Source organism: Alexandromys fortis, unplaced genomic scaffold, assembly GCF_014885135.2.
Source record: "Alexandromys fortis isolate MF-2015 unplaced genomic scaffold, M_Fortis_MF-2015_v1.1 scaffold_438, whole genome shotgun sequence".
Classification (NCBI taxonomy): domain Eukaryota; kingdom Metazoa; phylum Chordata; class Mammalia; order Rodentia; family Cricetidae; genus Alexandromys; species Alexandromys fortis.
Genome location: NW_026068346.1, coordinates 265,589 through 286,064, shown reverse-complemented (window position 1 = coordinate 286,064; position 20,476 = coordinate 265,589). Strand labels below are relative to the sequence as shown.

General features: G+C 40.0%; 1 pseudogene; it reads left to right on the top strand.

Moving 5' to 3' along the window:
- The first annotated feature begins 5,176 nt into the window (after positions 1–5,176).
- LOC126495328 (cyclin-dependent kinases regulatory subunit 1-like) lies at positions 5,177–5,337 on the top strand (annotated as a pseudogene).
- Positions 5,338–20,476: the final 15,139 nt, after the last annotated feature.

Sequence of the window (20,476 nt, the reverse complement as noted above, 5' to 3'; positions counted from 1 at the left end):
AAAAAAAAAAAAAAAAAAAAATTGTTGGATTTGCTGTTTTCTTTGGTCAGTGCGATTATTTTCTCTATGGTGTCTTCAGCATCTGAAATTCTTTCCTCTATCTCTTGTATTCTATTAGTTATGCTTGTTTCTGTAGTCTCTGTTCCTTCACCTAGATTTTCCATATCTAGCTGGCCCTCAATTTGTGTTTTCTTCCTTGCCTCCATTTCAGTTTTCAATTCTTGAACTGTTTCCATTACCTATTTTATTGTTTTTTCTTGTTTTTTTTTTTTTTGGTTATTATTTACGGATTTACTCATTTCTTCAAACTTTTTCTTTTATTTCTCTTCCATTTCTATAAGGGAGTTTTTCACATCCTGTTTAAGGGACTCTATCACTTTCATAATGTCAATTTTTTTCACTCCTTCTGGATTAGGGTGTTCAAATCCTTCTTTTGTAAGATCGTTGGCTTCTGGTGTTTTCATGTTGTTTTTCAGGTTGATGGAGGAATTCTTGCCTTGGCGCCTGCCCATCTCTTCCTTCAAATGCTCTCTGATGGATCTTCTGGTACAGGATCAGGATCCCTTGCTGGCCAGGGACTTCGTTGACAAAAGACCCACCTTGCTGCTGGCAGGCTTTTGAAACAAAGGAACTCCTGCCCACCTGGTTGCACTCACCACCCTGTCCCATCACCCAAACAGGCTGAGCTGGTAGATCTTATGGCCTCGAGGAAGGGAGGAAGAAGGGAGGGGGTTCTTGGGTGCAAGCTGGGATGGGTTTGTAAGAGAGAGGCCTTAGCATAGGGGAGCATCCCCTGCAGAATGATCAGGGAGTTAAGGGGGTCAGGAATGTCTGTGCTCTGTTTCCAGGCTCCTATTTCAGGTCAAGAACACACTCACTCCTCTGATGGATCTTCTGGAACAGGATCAGGGCCCCTTGCTGGCCAGGGACCTCGCTGACCTATATCAACAAATCTTACATCAGACAATGATATCTAAAGTTTACTGTTCTAAGTACTTTGCCCACATTAACTAATATTGTCCACTTCTCAAACCTATGAGGATTGCTCTATCACAGGTGAACAAAGTATGTTCCAAATGATAAAAGATTCATCTCAGGTTAAATAATTAATCCCCAATGCAACAAGAATCCAAGTGATCATGTGGCTGCAAAGCTCACAGTCTCCATCTTTTTTATTTGCAATTTTTAATAAAAAATGCATCATCATCCTTTGTCTCTTCCCTCTAATTCCTTCCATTCCTCCACTCCATCTCAATATCATGGTCTCTTTTTAATTATTATTGTTACACATATACAAACATAAATATATAAAAACAACATGCTGAGTCCATTTAATATGGCTCGTTTGCATGTTTGCAGGGCTGATCACTTGGTACCATACATCCAATTAAGGGATTCATCCCTAGAGAAGATTAATTCTCCCTCTCTCAGCAGTTATTACTTCCCTATTGGTTATCATCTAGGGGTGAGGTCTTGTGAGATTCCCCTGTCCGTATTAGCATGTCTATAGATGAGGTCAATGTTCAGATCTTGTTAAGGTAAAAATATTGTCATTTCATGGGTGTTACTTCCTAGCATTTCTAGGAGACACCATCTCACAGTAGACTTCCTGGTCCTCTGACTCTTTACACAATATTACTGTCTTCTCTTCCTCAATGTCCTTGAGACTTAGGTGTGGCATTGTGCTGCTGATGTCAGGGTCTTCATCAGTTTCTGACTCCAGATTCTTGCCCTGTTTAAGTTTCTTCTCTGGCATTCTTCAATGAAGGACTATAGTGCAGAAGTGTAAGCCAGATAAGACCATTCCTTCCCAACTTGATCTTTGGTCACTGTGCTTCATTGCAGCAATAGAAATCCTGACTGAGTCAGTCACCTAGCTCATTTTTAATGGTGGATTTCAGCTATCTAACTCACTCATGCAAGGCAAGCACTTTACCTAAAGAGTTTTTTCCCCAGCTCCCAATCTGTGAGTTTTGTGCTATTGGCATTAAAAATCTGATCCTGGGTATTCGATAGGAGGCTGAGACGGGCTGGGTAGAGCCCTCAACACAACAGTAGCTTCTACAGGTACCAGAGTACCAAGCCTTGTTTGTTTGTTATTGTTTTTGAAGACAAGGTCTAGTGTAGTCCAGTTTACCCTCAAATTTGTTATGTATTTGAAAATGATGGTGAATCCCTGCTTCTTGTGTCTTCTAGCAACAGAGGTACAGACACGAGAGATCCTTGCATGGTACTTGTTAGCATAGATGGCTGAGACAATTTCTCCAATGGACAGAGGTAAAATTAACAGAGCATAAAATCAAGCATTTGACAGTGAAGGAGGCCGGTAAAAAAGGAGTGAGAAACATCGGAGAGAAGAGGAGAGTGATGGTTCATCTTTATTGACAGCTTCATGGGGCTTAGATCACCATGGAACAACAACAACAAAAAAACTAATAAAACCTTGGGCATCTCCGAAAGATTGTTTCCAGATGGCTTTTTGCTTTGGTTTGTTTATTTGTTTTGGAGACAGGGTTTCCCTATGTAACCATGGCTGTTTGGGAAATCACTCTGTAGACCAGGCTGATTTACAGATCTTTGCAAACTCATAGATATTCCCGTTTCTGTCTCCCAGATGTTTTGATTGAAAGCATGTGCCATCAAGCACAGCTCCAGATGGGGTGGTTGAGGTGGAAGACTCACTCCAATGACGTGCAGCACTATCCCATTGGTTGTGGTTCTAGACTGAGTAAAAAGAAAAAGGAACTGAGAATCAGCAGCACCACCACCACACTGCCTGCCCACCTGCTTCATGACTGGGTACAAAAGTTAATTCATTAAATATATGGAACAACTACCATGTCTGTCTATTTAATGGAGCAATAGTAAGACATTCCAGAGACAGACAGAGATGACTGTGGTTCATCTTTATTGATTGGTACCTGAAAAATCATAAATAAACAGTCAGTAAAAATATAGATGAACCCACATTCAACCTTTATTGGGAAAAAGACAAAGATAGACAGAAGGAAATGTAATATTGAGAAGACTCATAAGATTGTGCCTGCCTAAGACTGTAGAGATGGCTCAGTGGCTAAGAGAACTGACTGCTCTTCCAGAGGACCTGGGTCCAATTCCCTTTACCCACATGGTTGTTTACATCTGTCTTGTAACTCCACTTCCAGGGGATCTGGAAGATAGTCTCGCACCAGTGAACATAAAATAAATAAATAGAAAGCACGTGCCATAAGTAAATAGATAGATTAAAAAAATAAAGAAAAGAAAATATTGTACCCTTCAGATCACTCTTTAAGAAAGGGAAGAAAGCCTAGGTTTGGTAGCACGCATCTATAATTTCAGCACTCGGGAGGCAGAGGCAGGTGGATCTGTGTGATTTCAAGGACAACCTAGTATACATAGCATGATCCCTTACAACAATGGCTATACATTGAGAATTGGCTCAAAAAATCGAGAGAGGGAAAAAGAAAGAGGGATAAAGATAGAGAGAAAGAGAAAGAAAGGTGAATGTGCTGGGGTTTAGAAACCATTCTCTGTGCTCAGTCCAGTATTCGTGTCATTCTGGGAGAGTTTGTCAATCAAACTGTATTGCTTTCAAGTCTCTGAATTGCCAATCCTCTTTTTGTGAAACGATGATCATTGTTTTCATGTACACTTACAGCTTTTTGAGGGTTTGTTAGGAATACGTATTATACATTGAAACTAATGATGCTGTGTATTGGTTGTACTTCGTCTCATGTGAGTTAGTATATTGGAAGATTGGCCCCAAATCTGATGATATTAAGAGATAGTGAGACCTTGAAAGAGGTAGAGCCTAATAAGAGGCCATCCCTGGGTATTCCTGAGCTCTGCCTCTTGTCTTATCCAAGGGACATGCTGAGATTCATCTCCCTGCTTCCCAGCTGATGAATCCTCAGCAGCAACCATGGTTCATATTGGCTTAAGCATAGTTGATACAGAGGGTAGATGCATCCACATGGTGTTTGATCTTTTAGACTCACAGAATGCAAGAGTGATGGAGTCATGGGGTCTTCCAACAACATTTTCAAAGAAAGTTTGAGAGGTCAGAGAGATGTCGGCAGTGGTATTAAGGCCCCTAAAGAATGCCATTAAATGGGAAGAGGTATAAAAATGAAGCTGAGAGTCATAGTTAAGAAGAGGCAGAGCGCTGGGCGATGGTGGCACATGCCTTTAATCCCAGCACTCGAGAGGCAGAGGCAGGCGGATCTCTGTGAGTTCGAGACCAGCNAAAAAAAAAAAAAAAAAAAAAAAAAAAAAAAAAAAAAAAAAAAAAAAAAAAAAAAAGAAGAAGAAGAAGAGGCAGAGCAACTGAAAGTATGACATACCTACTTAGGAAGGCTGCAGTCAGTGTAGGAAGCCAGCTCAATCAAGTAGACAACTGTGTAGCCTCTCACAAGCCATGTCACTGAAACAGAGATGTCTAAGGTCTTGTGACCCTGCTGTAGTGTGCACAGATCATTATTCTTGGTGATTTAGGACTTAATGCTTGCCTTGGTAGGTTTTTTCTCCCCTTGCAGTGTACCTGAAAGTATGCCACAACTTGTTTTTCAGTTCTCAGACTGACTTCCACGTTGTTTGTCCTGAGTCTCAGCGGAGACTTTGAACTTAGACTTCTGAGTGATGTTGGAACGACACAAGACTTTGGCACTATTGGCATGAAATGAGCACATTCATGTTCTGACAGTGACATGAACTATGAGGGTCAAGTGCAGAATGCTGTGGTTTGGTTGTGGTTTGTTCCTCCAGGAGTCCATGTATAGCGAGCCTGGCTTCCAGGGTCCCAGTGTTAAAAAGTTGTGGGACCACTAAAAGGCACATAACTTATTGACACCTTTTTCAATATAGTATTTTTTCTTTTCCTTTTTTAAATTTATTTTTATTGAGATTTACATTTTTCTCTGCTCCCCTCCCTGCCTCTCTCTTCCCTTTCAACCCTCTCCCATGATCTCCATGCTCTCGATTTACTCAGGAGATCTTATCTTTTTCTACTTCGCGTGTAGATTAGATCCAGGTATGTCTTTCTTAGGGTCCTCATTGTTGTCTAGGTTCTCTGGGATTGTGATTTCTATGCTGATTTTCTTTGCTTTATGTTTAAAAACCACATAAGAGTAAGTACATATGATAATTGTCTTTCTGAGTCTGGGTTACTTCACACAAAATGATAGTCAAGCTGGTCCCTAAAACCCATTTGATGTCTGAATCTGAATGGAGAAATCTTGGTGTTCAAAGAGTCAGGGATGGGTCCATTATATGATCCATGAACCAGAGCCTCACATCTTATTGTTCTGGTGGCCACTACCCAAGAAGCGAAAAAAATAAATCTGGCAAGCCACCTTTCAGTTGCAAGCTTTACACAGCTGTCCTTGCTTCCTACCATCTTTCTGATGGTGTGATTATGTTGCTTTCTTATTTCTCACTTTGATATTTAAAGGATGTTTGTTCAATACACTGTTTGAAGTGATGAGACCTGCTTTGCTTCTTGATTTGAGCCACCAATGCCACAAGCCTGTCAGATGAATGTTACTTCAAAGCCCCAGTGTGCTCTGTATCCAGCAGGCCATATTAGCCAGCTCTCAAAAGCATGTGAAATCAGATCATGGCAGTTACAGAACAGTGGGAATTTGATGTTGTGGTTTTTACTATTGGGTGTTGCATTTATGGTGACTTACAGGTTTATATTTCAGTGTGTTGGAAACTCCATTTTATCTGATAAATCTCTTTCATGTTACAATCTTTAAAAAAAGTTGGACTCAAATGCACTATTTGACACTTTCACCATTAATACATCCAGCTTATTTCTCTGGATCTCTCCCACCCAGAAACTTTTCAAAACTGACCCATCATTTTAACAGAAGGTCTCTCAGTTGAGTTTTCTGTTAAAGCTTGTCTTTATTTCACAAGTCCATCGTGTAGTCAGGAGGCAAAGTTTGAAAATCACTGAAGAAAGTAAACATTTGTTCTACTTCTCTATTCTGCTTGAACTCAACTAATATCAAGGCAGCAAGTGCAGAGGAAATGAGTGTATCCAGAAGGTCATTTGTCCAGGATGAATTGGGTTCATGAGTTAAAGCTCTAGACCATTAACTGAGACAAGGGATCTCTTGGTAATTAACAAATATAAATAATCCACCATAGAAAGTCAGACAACACCAATCACTTGGTATATTTTCTTCAAAGTACATTTACTTGATTATTGGAGAGTCATGCCATGGTGCATGTGGAAGTCAGAAAACAATGTTGAGGAGTTGTTTTTTGACTTTCACCATGTGATTCCCAGGGACAGATAAGTCCTTAAGTTTGGCAGCTCTTGTCTTTACCCTTGATCCACATCACCACCCCACACTATATAACAAAATTATGAAATAACATAGCTGTCCTAGGTAGCTTTCTTATTTATTTATTTTATTAAGAATTTTTATAATACAATCTTTGAAGGCGTAAGTCATGAACAATGCCACACCAGTTTGGAGTTATGATTAATAGGGTATTATTTATTTAAAGGGGAAAAAGCTTACAGATCACCATCCCAGACAACAGCCATCTGCACAACCAGGAAGGGAGTCTAGTCTCCGGCGAGCAGGAAGTGAAGAGAGCGAGCGGAGGAAGTAGCCGATTTTTTAAAGGGAGAGAAACCACGCCCCAATGGGCTGGTATCTCAGCAGCTATTGGTTGGAGGGGCGGAAGGACCTCCCACAACCAATCTTTTCTAATTTTACATAGGTATCTCCATATTCACTTCCTCCCCTCCTTCTTCCTCCACTTTTTCCTTACCCCACCTCCCCATCCACTACTCAGAAGAGTAAAGTTTCCCATGGGGAGTCAACAAAGTCTCACACTTAGCTTTGAGGGAAGATCAAGGCAGTCTCTCCATATTTAGGCTGAGCAAGGTATCCCTACTAAAAGAATGTCCTCCAAGATGACAGTTCAAACACTAGGGATAAATCCTGGTCAAACTGCCAGTGGCCCCCACAGGCTGTCCAAGCCTCACAACTGTCTCCCACATGTGCTGGGCCTAATGTGTTTCAATGCAGGTTTGCCCACTATCAGTTCAGAGTCAGTGAGCTCTCACTAACTCAGGTCAGCTATTTCCATGGGTATCACCATCGTGTTCTTGACCCCGTTGCTCATATCAGCTCTCCTCCCTCTCTTGAGCTGTTCTCATGTAGCTAGGCCCAATGCTTCACTCTAATTGTTGATTCCATCAGTTGCTGGTTGAAGTTTCTTTGATGTCAGTTAAGGTAGTCATCAGTCTGATTCCAGGTGAAGGCCAATTTAGGCATCCTCTCCATTGTTGCTTAGAGTCTTAGCTGGGTCATCCTTGAGGATTCCTGGGAATTTCCCTAGTGATATGTTTCTGGATAATCCTTAATAGCTCCCTCAGTCAAGATATCTTTCTTTTCTTTCCCTCACTGTCTTTCCTCCTTTTGAGCATCCCATTTCCATATGTTCTTCTCCTCTCTCCCCTTCTTCCCTACATCCTCTTCCACCCTCCTTTCTCTCCCTTTCCTAATTTTCTCAGGAGGTCTTGTCTGTTTCCCCATCCCATGGGGATCCATGTATGTCTCTCCTAGGGTTTTCCTCATTACCTAGTTTCTTCGGGATTGTGGAGTATAAGCTGGTTATCCTTTCCTTTATGTCTAATGTCCACTTATGAGTGGGTACATACCATGTTTTTCTTTCTGGGCCTGGGTTACTTTACTCATTTTTTTTAGTCCTATCCATTTGCATGCAAATTTCAAGATGCCATATTTTTTACTGTTGAGTAGTACTCCATTGTATAAATGTTATATACAGTATTTTTATAGTTGTAATTTTAGTATATGTTATTGCATGTATGTATTCTCTTTTTTATTGTTTTTATTTAAAAAAATTATTTTTCTTTTTACATACCAACTCCAGTTCTCCACTTCCCTTCTCCTACCCTACCACAAGAGAAGGGGAAGAGTGCCGCGCCAGCGCGGGCTGGAACCAAGAGTCTCGGCGGAGGGTGTCCAGGTTGAATGAATACACAGAGCACGAGCTTGAGGTGGAACAGCTTTTTTTTTATTGTCTGCTGGGCTGGTTTTATACCATGGCACCAAATGAGGAGGGGGCTGCGAAGGGACTGTAACCTGACCCTGGCAGGGATCAAGGACTGGTCACCATGCACTTAAAATTCCTTCCTTCCCCGCTCCAGGAGCAGAGGGAATTTATTATGTTTTCCTTGAAGATAAGCACCTCAAATGGGGGCAGGGATATCAACTCGGGGGCTGCAGTTCCCACAATTCCCCCTATTTTATTTTATAATGAGGGGTCCTGTCTTAGGTCCTGCGAGAGAAGTACCTTCCCTTACCCGTCATAGGGCCCCCGATGCCCTGTCTTAGGTGGGGGGTCTCCCCACAGGTTGCCCGTCCTTGGAGACCCTCATTTTTTCAGCATCTGTAGCCACACTTCATGACTTCCAGGAGAGTCATGCGTCAGACTGAGTAACACCTGACGGTGGACAAGCTCAGTCAGGGTGAAGATGTTTAAGACTCGTTTTAAGAGGAGCAGACCTACTGCCACCCCTATTAGTCCCAAGATCCCCAGGGATAAGGCACCTCCCCATCGCTGTGCCCAACCCCCAATCTGGGCCATGGTATTCCACCATCCTTCAGCAGATACAGGTTTAACACGAGTTTCATTAATTGCAATAATTTGATGTACCAAAGAGTGGGTAAAGTTTACAAAGGAATCATTCCAAGGCCCCCTAAGATAAGCATTAAGGCGTTGCACCTCAAAGGACATATTTTTCACTTCCATAAGGGTTACACAGGCAGAATGATAAAAATGAGAACAAGAGGCTTGTTGCACCATCCACAACACATTAATCTGTTCCTGTAATAAGGCCGTTTGCTGGTTTAAATTTAACATCCCCAATTGAATATGTGAGTTAATGGTATTTTGAGTTTCTAAGGCCTGGGTAACACGGGCAGCAAGAGTATTAACAGTCTCTGCAGTAGCTGCACTCTGGGACACGGTGATTCCTGCAACAGTGGCGGCTGTGGCTGATATGGCGATAGCTGTGATGACTGCGGCGGTGATCCCAAAGTCTCTTCTTTCTCTATACAAGATAAGCTCTCGTCCATCATGTGGGTCTTCTACCACCAGGGGAACCAGGGCAGGAATCCTCACCATCAGCACGGACTCATCCGTCGGGGACCAGCAGTTGCTCAAAAAGCAGGAGCTGGAAGAACAATTAAGGACACCATCCTCCCCGACCGATCCATTAAAGGAAACAAACATAAAAGGAGGTAGAACACAAGCTAGGCTGACAATAGAGAAATTCATTCCCGATGCATAATTAATCTGGAGGGAGGTTTCAAAGATGTCCGATGTGTTCCATCGGGCTGTAGCATTGAAGGCCAAGCCCCTTTGAAGGGCTAAAGGTCTAATATCTGTACATGCACGAGGGCCACAGAGAAACATGCCTGCAAACGTAGGTGAAACTCCTGCCATATTTGGATTTCTATAGGAATAATCAAAGGCCCCTCCCAAGGAGTTTTTAAAGGTAGGTCTGTGACCAAACCACCATAAATATTTATCTCCCTCCAATTTCCATGGTTCCTTAGGAGCACAATTTCCCCAAGGCAATGGTAAATATAATTTGAAGGATTGTGGCGTCTTCCAACATAAGGGAGCTGGTCTCGGAGGGGTAGGGAGTCCAGAAACATTTCTTTTAAAATTTATTGGGTAAAAGATATCTCTCAATCCAAAACAGGGATGTCCAGACGAATTAGAAGAGAAGTCTCCCAGAGAATAATTACTAAGGACCACACATGGTCCAGAAAGGGAGGCACTAGGCATCGCTGAAATATTGTTAATCCTCCGGAAGCAGAGGGCATGGGATATATCAAACGTTAAATTACCCAGTGAGGATCTTTCTAATGCTGTATTTGCTGCAGGAACTCCCAAGGTATAATTGGTGGAGTAAAAGGATGGAAAAACAGAGCTTATTTTACTTACCGGCATCAGTATGGGTGGATTCCTCACCAGTGCCCATCTCAGGCCTCCCTCGATGTTCTTCACTTGAACCCATATTATCAGGGCTAGTAGGGCCCGACTCCACTGGCCGAACATTCCGCTCTGGCACCCAGATGGGTTTTTTGGTTCCTGGAGGGAAGACACAAATGGCTCCCCTCACCCTAGCCAGCATAGGTGTGGGTGATTGCCATTGTCCTGTGATACTATCCTTCCATATAACCCAGCCCAGAGATTGGGAGGGTTTCTGCCAATGTCTTTCCATTGCTGATAGACCTTGTTTATCTACTGTTAGAAAATTTAAAATGTATAAAATTGTAGATAATTGGGTATTTGGGGAGGTGATATACTCCCCCTTCTTTATTTTACAAAAGAACTGTTTAAGGGTAGCATGTGTGCGCTCCACTATGGCCTGTCCTGTAGGATTATGTGGAATTCCAAAGGTATGTGTAATTTGTCGTTCTTGGCAAAATTTTGCAAACCGTTGGCTGGTATAAGCCGGTCCATTGTCTGTTTTGAGAAAGTCTGGGATGCCCATATAGGCAAAAGCCTGTAGGCAATGGGCAATAACGTCCTTAATCTTTTCCCCTGAATGTAGGGAGGCATAAATTACCTTGGAATAAGTATCTACAGAGACATGTAAAAATTTAAGTCTGCCAGCTTGGGACAAATGGGTAACATCCATCTGCCAAAGGTGGTTAGGACGGAGGCCTCGAGGATTAACACCTTCGTTGGGGGCATTATGAAATGGAGCACAAGCTGGACATTGGGACGTGATTTGAGTAGCCGTGGCTAGAGAACAGCCAGAGTGAAACTTTAGAGAAGAGGCATTTAAATGATACTTTTCATGAAGATGACGGGCTCGTTGTTCCTGAGAAAGGAACAATGCCATTGGGCGGGTGAAGGAATCAGCAAGCTTATTTCCCTCTGCCAAGGGCCCTGGCAGATCAGTATGGGCCCGAATGTGGCCAACAAAGGCAGGAAACACTCTTTGACATATAAGACTTTGCAGCTGAACCAAAAGGTGGGAAACCTGAGAGGTAGATAATATGTATGGTGAGGTTTCCAATGGCCCAACAATCCTTGCCACATATATACTATCAGTATACAAGTTGAAGGGTTGATCCTTGAAAAGAGAAAAGGCCATAAGACAGGCCGTGAGTTCTGCAGCTTGGGCAGAAATTGGACCTAGGGGCTGCTTTTCTTTAATTGAATCAGAGACTACCACTGCATAGCCCTTGGAAGAACCATCAGTGAATACTGAGCGCACTCCCTTAAGGGGGGAAGTTTTAATAATTCTTGGAAAAATAATAGGATGATTCTTAAAAAAGGAAATTAAACGGGAATCAGGATAATGGTTATCAAAAATGGCTCCAGTGGTGGCGATGAACAAGGTCCATCCATCTTGAACCCTCTGTAGCCTTGTTATTTCCTCTTTTTGATAAGGGATTAGAAATTTATTTGGAATTCTGCCAAAAACTTGTAAACTAAAATCATATGCCTTCCATAGGAGCTGTAGCACCATTTCATAATATGGAGTCACCACCTTCTTAGGGGAAGCGGGTAAATGCAGCCAATAAATTGGTCCCCTTTGCCAAAAAACTCCAGTAGGAGAAAATTGTGAAGAAAAGACCATGAAATAAAAAGGGTGGGCATAATCAAGGCGGCGGAGATGTGCTCGCTCAAGAGCATCAAGCAAGGCATTTAGGGCTTCTTTTGCCTCTGGAGTCATGATCCTGGGGGAGGCAGGGGAAGGGTCCCCAGGCAGCATGTCATACAGGGGCTTAAGAGTTCCCGTAGGAATGGAAAGGGAGGAACGGATCCACTGAACATCTCCCAATAATTTCTGCCAGTCATGGAGGGTCTGCAAATGTGAGCAATCCAGCTGCAGCCTCTGAGGCTGAAGCCCAATGGATTGGATTTGAAAGCCCAGATAGGAATAGGGGGGCTGCATCTGCACCTTCTCTGGTGCCAAAATGAACCCATGTCCCTCTAGAAGGGTCTGTAACTCTGCAAACATTAATAAACTTTCCTCTTTAGTTGGTGCTGCCAGAAGTATATCATTCATATAAAGGACACTATGGAAGGAGGAAAACTTAAGCCGAAGTGGATCTAAACAAGCTGCAACATACATTTAACAAATCGAAGGACTGGCAGCCCTGTCCTGGATTGTTAGGGTCAGGAATTTTTAAAACAGGGACAATCACTGGGTAGCACTTAACGCCTCCGCAGGGAGCCTCCTCCTAGTAGAGCCTCCTCAGAGCCCAACCAAGTGGGAGGGGCCGGAGAGGTCCTGAACTGGTCAGAAAGAGGATAGGGAAGGGGCTTGTCCTGCTCCCAAGAGGTCCCCTTTGTCTTTTCTTTTAAATGGGCCCTGCGTAATTCTCGCTGTAGCGCTGCGATTTCTCCCTCCAAAACTTCTTCTTCTGAACCTGTTGATTCCCCCAAGCTCTCTTCAAAATCAGACAAAGAAGGGTAGAGGCGTGTTTGCGCCGAAGAATTTTGCTTGGGACGAGCCCCTAAGCTCTCAGAGGAAACTGCGTCCCGGGAGTCACTTCCCTCCCTCTTGTCTGGAGGTTTTCGCTTTCTTTTAACCTTTCTCTCCTCTACCTTACCTGGCTTCCCCTTAGCAGGCTGAGAAAGCGGTTCGGCCTCCGCATCAGAGGCAATATCAGAACAAAGGGAAGCCTTAGTCTCACTGTCTTGAATCTCAGATAACACCTCTTTTGTTGCTTCCAAAGCCTGCTTAACCCGGACTTTCTCTGTAAGCAAAGCATCCCTGATCAGTCTCCAAAGGGAGAACGTGGCCATTGTCAGGACCTCAGGCCCCTCCTTTCTCAACGTTTTCTGAAGATCCCCGCGGACCTGTTCCCACTCAGAAATATTGAGGGCTCCACTGGTGACGAACGAGGGACTCCACGTCTCTATAGTTTTAAGAAAATCTTCTAAAGTCTTAGTTTTTACAGCTGTTCCCTGCTCTTTCAATAATCTCTTTAACTGAAACTTCAACTCCGATTTACTCGTAATATTTCCCATATTTCTTAATTAATTAATTAATTAATTAATTAATTCCCCAATGCGTCCTGGCCGGCTTACAGGACGACCCAGTCCACTTACCTCACTTTCTGATCTCGGTTGGGACCTCCAGATGCCGCGCCAGCGCGGGCTGGAACCAAGAGTCTCGGCGGAGGGTGTCCAGGTTGAATGAATACACAGAGCACGAGCTTGAGGTGGAACAGCTTTTTTTTTTTTTTATTGTCTGCTGGGCTGGTTTTATACCATGGTACCAAATGAGGAGGGGGCTGCGAAGGGACTGTAACCTGACCCTGGCAGAGATCAAGGACTGGTCACCATGCACTTAAAATTCCTTCCTTCTCTGCTCCAGGAGCAGAGGGAATTTATTATGTTTTCCTTGCAGATAAGCACCTCAAATGGGGGCAGGGATATCAACTCGGGGGCTGCAGTTCCCACAGAAGAGACATTTCTCCAGGTAGCTGTCTTAATTAGGGTTTCTATAGCTGTGCAGAGACACTATGACCATGGACATTCTTATAAAGGAAAATCATGTACTTTTGGTAGCTCATATTTTCAGAGGTTTAATCATTATCTTGATGCAGCATGGTGGTGAGCAGGCAGACACGGTACTAGAGATGGAGCTGACATTCCTACATCTTGACTAGAGGCAAGAAGAAATCATCTGTCTCACTGGATGTGATAATATTTTGTTTGTGCTACATTGGGCACCCTACTTTAGGGCATGAATTCATGAAAAAATCTGTATGCCTATGGCTTATTAGCCACTGGCAAAGCCTGAAGCAACACATGGCTGAAGTCACTACCCTGCTAGCTAGATTTTTTTTTTTTTTATTTTCTCTAGGTGGGTGCTGAGCTTTCCCTGGACCTCCTTTTTGGGATGCTGCCCAACTAGGTAGTTGCCTTTAAATCTGCTAGGACTTCCACTGTTCTATGCAGCAGAAATCTATTTCACCCTTCATCATCATCTGAATTGTCATCAGCAGTAGAACTGGTGAAACAATTGTGAATTGTTCACAGAAAGAATTAGTTTTAAAAAGATAGAGTTTTTTCCCATATTAAAAAATGGGAAACACACACACACACACACAAAATGAAAAAAATAAAAAAGGTAAGCACATTTATGATGGAGAGTTAAATCTCTTTATGATTATGCAATTCATTATTTAATTTCAGAACAATTAAATCATTTAAATGAAGGGCTAATCAACTTAACTGGGATTGAGACAATGTTACTTATCATCTTGAAATTCTTTGTTTATATCTAAAAACATTGGTTGATATGAATTCCAAGATACAGGCCTTAGAAAAACTTATTAAAACAGATCATAGAGACATTCAAATACAGACGGAGGAATTTAAAGGAGAACCAGTTTCAGTGTTGCATTATAAGGTTAGAAAAGAACAGCCTAAGGTTTTTAAACAACCAGTCTTAATATATTAAGTACCATAAAGGAAAGTACCAAATGACAGTTATTCCCAAGGTTGTTTAAGTGCTCATTTCAATCCTGTGGAAATGATAGATTTAAGGAGATTCAAGGAAGGTGTCATGCATTCACCATTTGTGAAGCAGATGTTAAACTCTTGGTCCAATTGTAATAGAATTATCTCTCAAGACTGCAGAGACTTGGTTATAGCAGTTTCAGAGCCTGGTCCTCAATTACAATGGAGGAGTTGGTAAAAGCCTAAGACCATTGAACAACGTAGGACTACTAGAGGGAGGGAACTCTTCCCAAGATCAACTTCTTGGAGAGGGATATTATGCTAAGGTACACAGACAATTTTTATATGACGACCACATCCTGAATGTATTCCATATAACAGCTTTAAACAGTTGGACAAAATTGAATATGTTGGAAAGAAAATTGAGTCATTTACTAAAGCCATACAGGACCTGAAAGAAACCTTCATTGATTTCTTACAAAGATTGGTTTCAGCAGTAAATAGAATGATACCAAATTCAGAAGCTAGACAAATAATAATTATATCTCTGGCTCCTGAAAATGATAATCCACAATGCAAAAAGATAATTATGCCATTAAAGGTAAGGCCAGCATCCTGGCAGTTTTGGATTCAAGAAACAATCAATATTGAACCTCATGACCGTGATGATGCATGGATAGGAGAGATGATTTCCAGAGGTTTGGGAAAAAATGAAATGTCAAGTGTTCCAATTGTTGTAAACAAGGCCAACTAAAAAGGGTTTGTAAACAGGGAATTCCTAAATAATGTTTTTTTTTCTAAGCATAATTCAAACAGAACACTCCTCCCTTCAGGATTATGTAGAAGGTGTGGCAAAGGCAGGCAGTGGGCTAATGAATGAATATCAACAAGGGAAAGTCAAGGTAGCCCTTTGCCACTGGAAAAATCCTTGAGGCTCCATGTCAATTTAGTTCAGTCATTTCCTGTCATCATGGAGGAAACTCCTTCCCAGAGCAATTAAAGAACCTAATGCATAATGTAAAAAACCACACTGCTCAAGATTGTAGAACAGCTATAGAAGAGAGAGCAATAATTTCAGAAGAAACTGTAAAGCAGTTCTTTTGGCAAACTTCTATAAATGAACAAAGACCAAAATCAAAAATCCGAGTAAATTACATTGTCATTAAATGTCTTGTAGACACAGGTGTGTATGTAAAAATAATCGTACCAGATTCTTGGCATCCTAATTGATCTCTTCAGGTGGTAAATGTTCAAATTTTAGGAACTGGAACTTTTGTCTCAGGTAAAATAATATGAGATGTGTCGGAGGTACAGAACCAGAAGGACAGAGAGGAAAATTAAAGCCGTATGTGGCTAACATGTAGAGCTTATGGGGATATGACTCATTACAGCAATGGAATACTCAGATTAACATTTCCCAACCTTAGAAACAGACAATAAATTAATGTATGTTTCTGGGAACAATATTAGAAGGTATTATAAAGAACAATCACTGATCACTCAGGTTGTACAAGAACAGGGCACAACATCTGCTGATTTTTCAAAGGCACCAACAGCCCTACCTTTCAAATAGTTGAAAGACAAACCAATATGGGTTAAGTAATGGCTTTTTATCAACTGAGAAACTGCAGGTCTTAGTACAGCTGGCATAAGAGCAGCTAAATGCTTACCATGTTGAAGAATCCACCAGCTTTGGCATTCTCTTGTATTTGTTATTAAAAAGAAATCTGGGAAATGGAGACTGATAGCAGATCAAGAGCCATTAATACGGTGATATACACAATGGGCTTTTGACAATCTAGAAATTTTTTGCCTTCTCTGTTACCAAAAGGATGGCCTCTTATAGCTATTGATTTAAAAGTTCATTTTTTCACTATACCTTTAAAGGAAAAAGAAGAGAAAAAATTTGTCTTTATGGTGCCTATTTATAGTAATTTTAAGCTCACTAAAAGATGCCAATAGAAGATTCTCCCACAGAGAATATTAAATAGCCCCCCCCCCTTGTGCCAATATTTTGATACTGTAGTCTTTGGAAATGTTACATAAACAATTCCTCAATGTATAGTTTTCCATTATATGGATGACATTTTACTAACTGATTCAAACATAGATACTTTAGAAAGATTGTGAGTTGATTATAAAAGGAAAATAGAGACTTTGTCAATTATCAGTAACAGACCCAGCAGATATTATAGTACCTTTAAACTAATGATGAGATTGACAAAATATGGGCAGATTGTAAACCATGGCAAAGATCTTGAAAGATATATATATATATATATACATATATACATATATATATATATATATATATATTTGTGGAGATTAACTACAAATATCCTAAAAGCAAAATAATTAAATGTATAAAGAGAACTAACTGGACTTCTCCTTGCCTTGTATGGGGACACCAATATTTTGACCCTCTATATTCTATACTCAAGCAAATAAATCAGTAAAGGCAGGTTACAAATCAGAACATTTAAGTAAAGTGGCTCAAATCCCTTATGGTTCTGTTTAAAAGTCAGAATTAAATGCTTTTCTCAAGTTATTAGTGGATTTTACAGAAATTTTCACCATTGTTACTGATTGACAATATGCAGAAGGAGTTGTTTTGTATATTGAAACCACTGAATTTATAGCAAATGATACAGAGTTGACTTTATTATTTATTCAGTTACAAGACATGATAAGTAATAGAAATAATTCCAAATTCATAACACACATCCAAGACCAAATGGTTTTGCCAGGCCCTCTAGCACAAGATAATGAAAAAAATTGATCAAATATTGATAGAAAATGTGCTGGAGGTCTGAAAATTTCATAAGAAACATTATGCTAATAGCAAAGTTTTAAAAAAAGATTTTTCATCATTTGTCAACAAGCCAAGGAAATTATAAGAAAATGACCTATTTGTTCTTTATATAACCAGACTCCACTACAAGCCAGAAGTAACTCAAAAGGTACTTAAAGGAATGAAATCTGGTGATGGATGTGTTCCATTTGAGAATTCGGAAAATTAAAATATGTAGACCAAAGCCTTAAGCTTTTTTGTATTTCAGTGGGAAACTGTTTTGAGTTCTGAAGAGGCTTATTCAGTAATCACAAATATGCTAGAAGTTATAGACACCATGGGTATACCTGTATACAGACAATGCTCCAGCATATGTCTCTAGTGAAATGAACAGCCTTTTCCTTATTATAATATAAGGCCTATTACAAGCATACCACACAATCCTACAGGGCAGGCAATTAGGGGAAGTTCAAATCAAACTCTAAAGCATATGCTAAATAAACAGGGATGTTAAATACCCCTAAATATATATTACATAATGCTTTATTAACTTTAAATTTTCTAAATGCTAGTGAGAAAATAAAAATAGCTGTGGAGAGACATTGGATAATAGAAAAAAACTACAGAATTAAATCTCTTGGTATACTTTAATGATACATTGACCTCAGAATGGAAACCAATATGTGTTACATTGGGGAGAGGAAAAGCTATGGATACCATCAAAATTGATAAAGATCCAATTTGAACAAGAGAGAATTCTTAATTAAAATAAATGATAAATCACCAGACAGCATGGCCGTTAAACTAAACTAACTTATAAAGCTAAAAATATCATTTTCATTTGATCAGATATAGCTTGCCAAAAGGGAACCTCCCCAAAATTAGAGTTGGGGGATTGTTTTGTTTCTCTTTTCAGGAGAGCAAGTCATCCAGCTAAGACATATAAAAACCACTGCACAAATGAGACATCGGAAGAAAAATGGAAAAATCATTCAGAAAAAAATGTCCCAAGATAAAGTAAATTGGCTTATTGATATATCACATTTTCAAGAGTATAAAATTTCACAAATATTCCCAAGTGTTTGTTTCTCTTGTTCTCTACAGACATAATGCAAAAGAAATTTTGGGATTCACAGTCCAATTAAAAATTAAAGCTGACTTTGGATTCGGAGTGTGGCTCTCTCATTCTCTAAACCCAAGCATTCTTACTAAAGTAAAATCCAAAATTTCTGTATCATTTCAGAAGGTCCACCTCATATGGAAAAGAAGGAAAACAAAAATTTAAGGCCTTTTTTAATTGCCACTAATCTCCTAACCTTTTGGTTTTATTTTGACTCTTCAACAGCTTTTCTTAAGATATGAATACTATTGAAAATTTTATATATATGTATATATATGTGTGTGTGTGTTTAAACATTTTATCATGATATTAATAATTGTATACTAACTAATTCTAGAAAAAAGACTTCATCTAGCTTCTTGTACATTATTTTGGGTTTGAGCCTCTATTAGATAACTAAGAATTAAGTTTTTGTACTCTAGACATATGTAACAAATATTGATCCTTTAACCTCTTCAAGATCTGCTGTAAATGACATTTAAAGTATTTAAGTTTTCTGCAATGAACTATGACCACACCTAACTTAGACCTTTGAAGTCTCCAAAAAGATGATGAGGGGCCACAACAGTGATTTCACCAGGACTATGATAACATCACTAAGCTGAAAAACACCACCTGAAGATCAGCTTTGGACTACAAACTATTCAGGACAATTTCAAGGTGGCTATCAGAGATAATTCAGCTTCATAGCCTACTCTAGCCAGGACTGGAGAGAAGCCATACACTTTCCCATTACACAGAGACTAAATAACAAATTATAAAGCCACCTTTCCAGGTAATTCACAATTAACCAAAAAATTTTTCTTTTCCCCTAAAGTTGTCATCACCCCCAGACAGCAGGAAGTAAATTTAAGTATATGACACTCACATTCCCAAGAGGTGGGGTAGGTAGGTAGTTATTGGATGGTCAAAGGGTTATGGATATTTGTCATATTTAGGGTGGTTGGTTACAAGTTAATATTGTTAAGAATCAAGGAAAAAGTTGAACAAAGAAATCTAAATTCAGCCTTTTTGTTTTGCAAAGCAAGAACGGGGATAGAGATATGATAGGATATTAGGGTAGATTATTGAGTCTACTCTGAAAAGAAAGTGTATATGTAGAAATATGATAGATAGTAGAATCTATTTTTAAACTAAAGTAGCAACTACAAGCTTTATATATTTTACATTGATATGGATTTTCGTATGTTGACACAAATTTAAGATTATTTTTGTTAAAACGTACTGTACTTACTAATCTTATTCTAAGTATTGTGAGTATGCAACTCATTTAACAATGAAATGTAAAGATTTAACCCCCTGAAAGTTATTATTACCAACTGTTTAAGACAGCAAGGAAAGTCAGGTTAATAGTCACCTATTACAATTGAACTTGTAATCATGCTAGGTATGTTTTCAAGGCCAAGCAGATATATTTTAGGCAGACATATGGTCTTCAAACACTTCAGAGATCTGCATTTAAGATGTTTTATAGCATAGGTTTGTTTTTTTTTTTTTTATGACAATGAGACATGTCTGCTACTGGCAGAATCATCCTACATTGGAGACGATGATGGGCATCAAAGAAACTCCATATTGAGTTTACTTTATTTGTGGCAAAAGAAAGCCACTTGTTAAAAAAGTGCTCTTGCCTTGACTTCTGACATTATGCTGTCCAAATTTGACAAGCAGAACACAAAAGAGACTGACTGCCAAACATTGCCAATACAAGGAGGGATAGTCCTTCAAAAGTCCTGCTTCATAGAAGAGTCTCTCAAATAGTCTAGGCCTTTCAGCTAAATATGGATGCCCCAAAATTACAGAGAATGACTTTCCAGGCAGCCAGGTGTTTCTGTCATTTCTCACATCTTTTTTTTTTGGAATTCACTTGTTTGTACTGCCTGCTTACTCTGCTAATATTATTTCCTTCTAGGGTCTCTGAGGCAGTTAAGACTAGATATTTATAGTTATAGTTTTCCTTGTTTACCAAACTCAGTGATGAAATTCACTAGGAAATGAAGATGTATTCTTAAAAGAAGTCCCATACTAGCTCAGAATTGAGAAATACATGATTATTTATTTACGGGTAGACT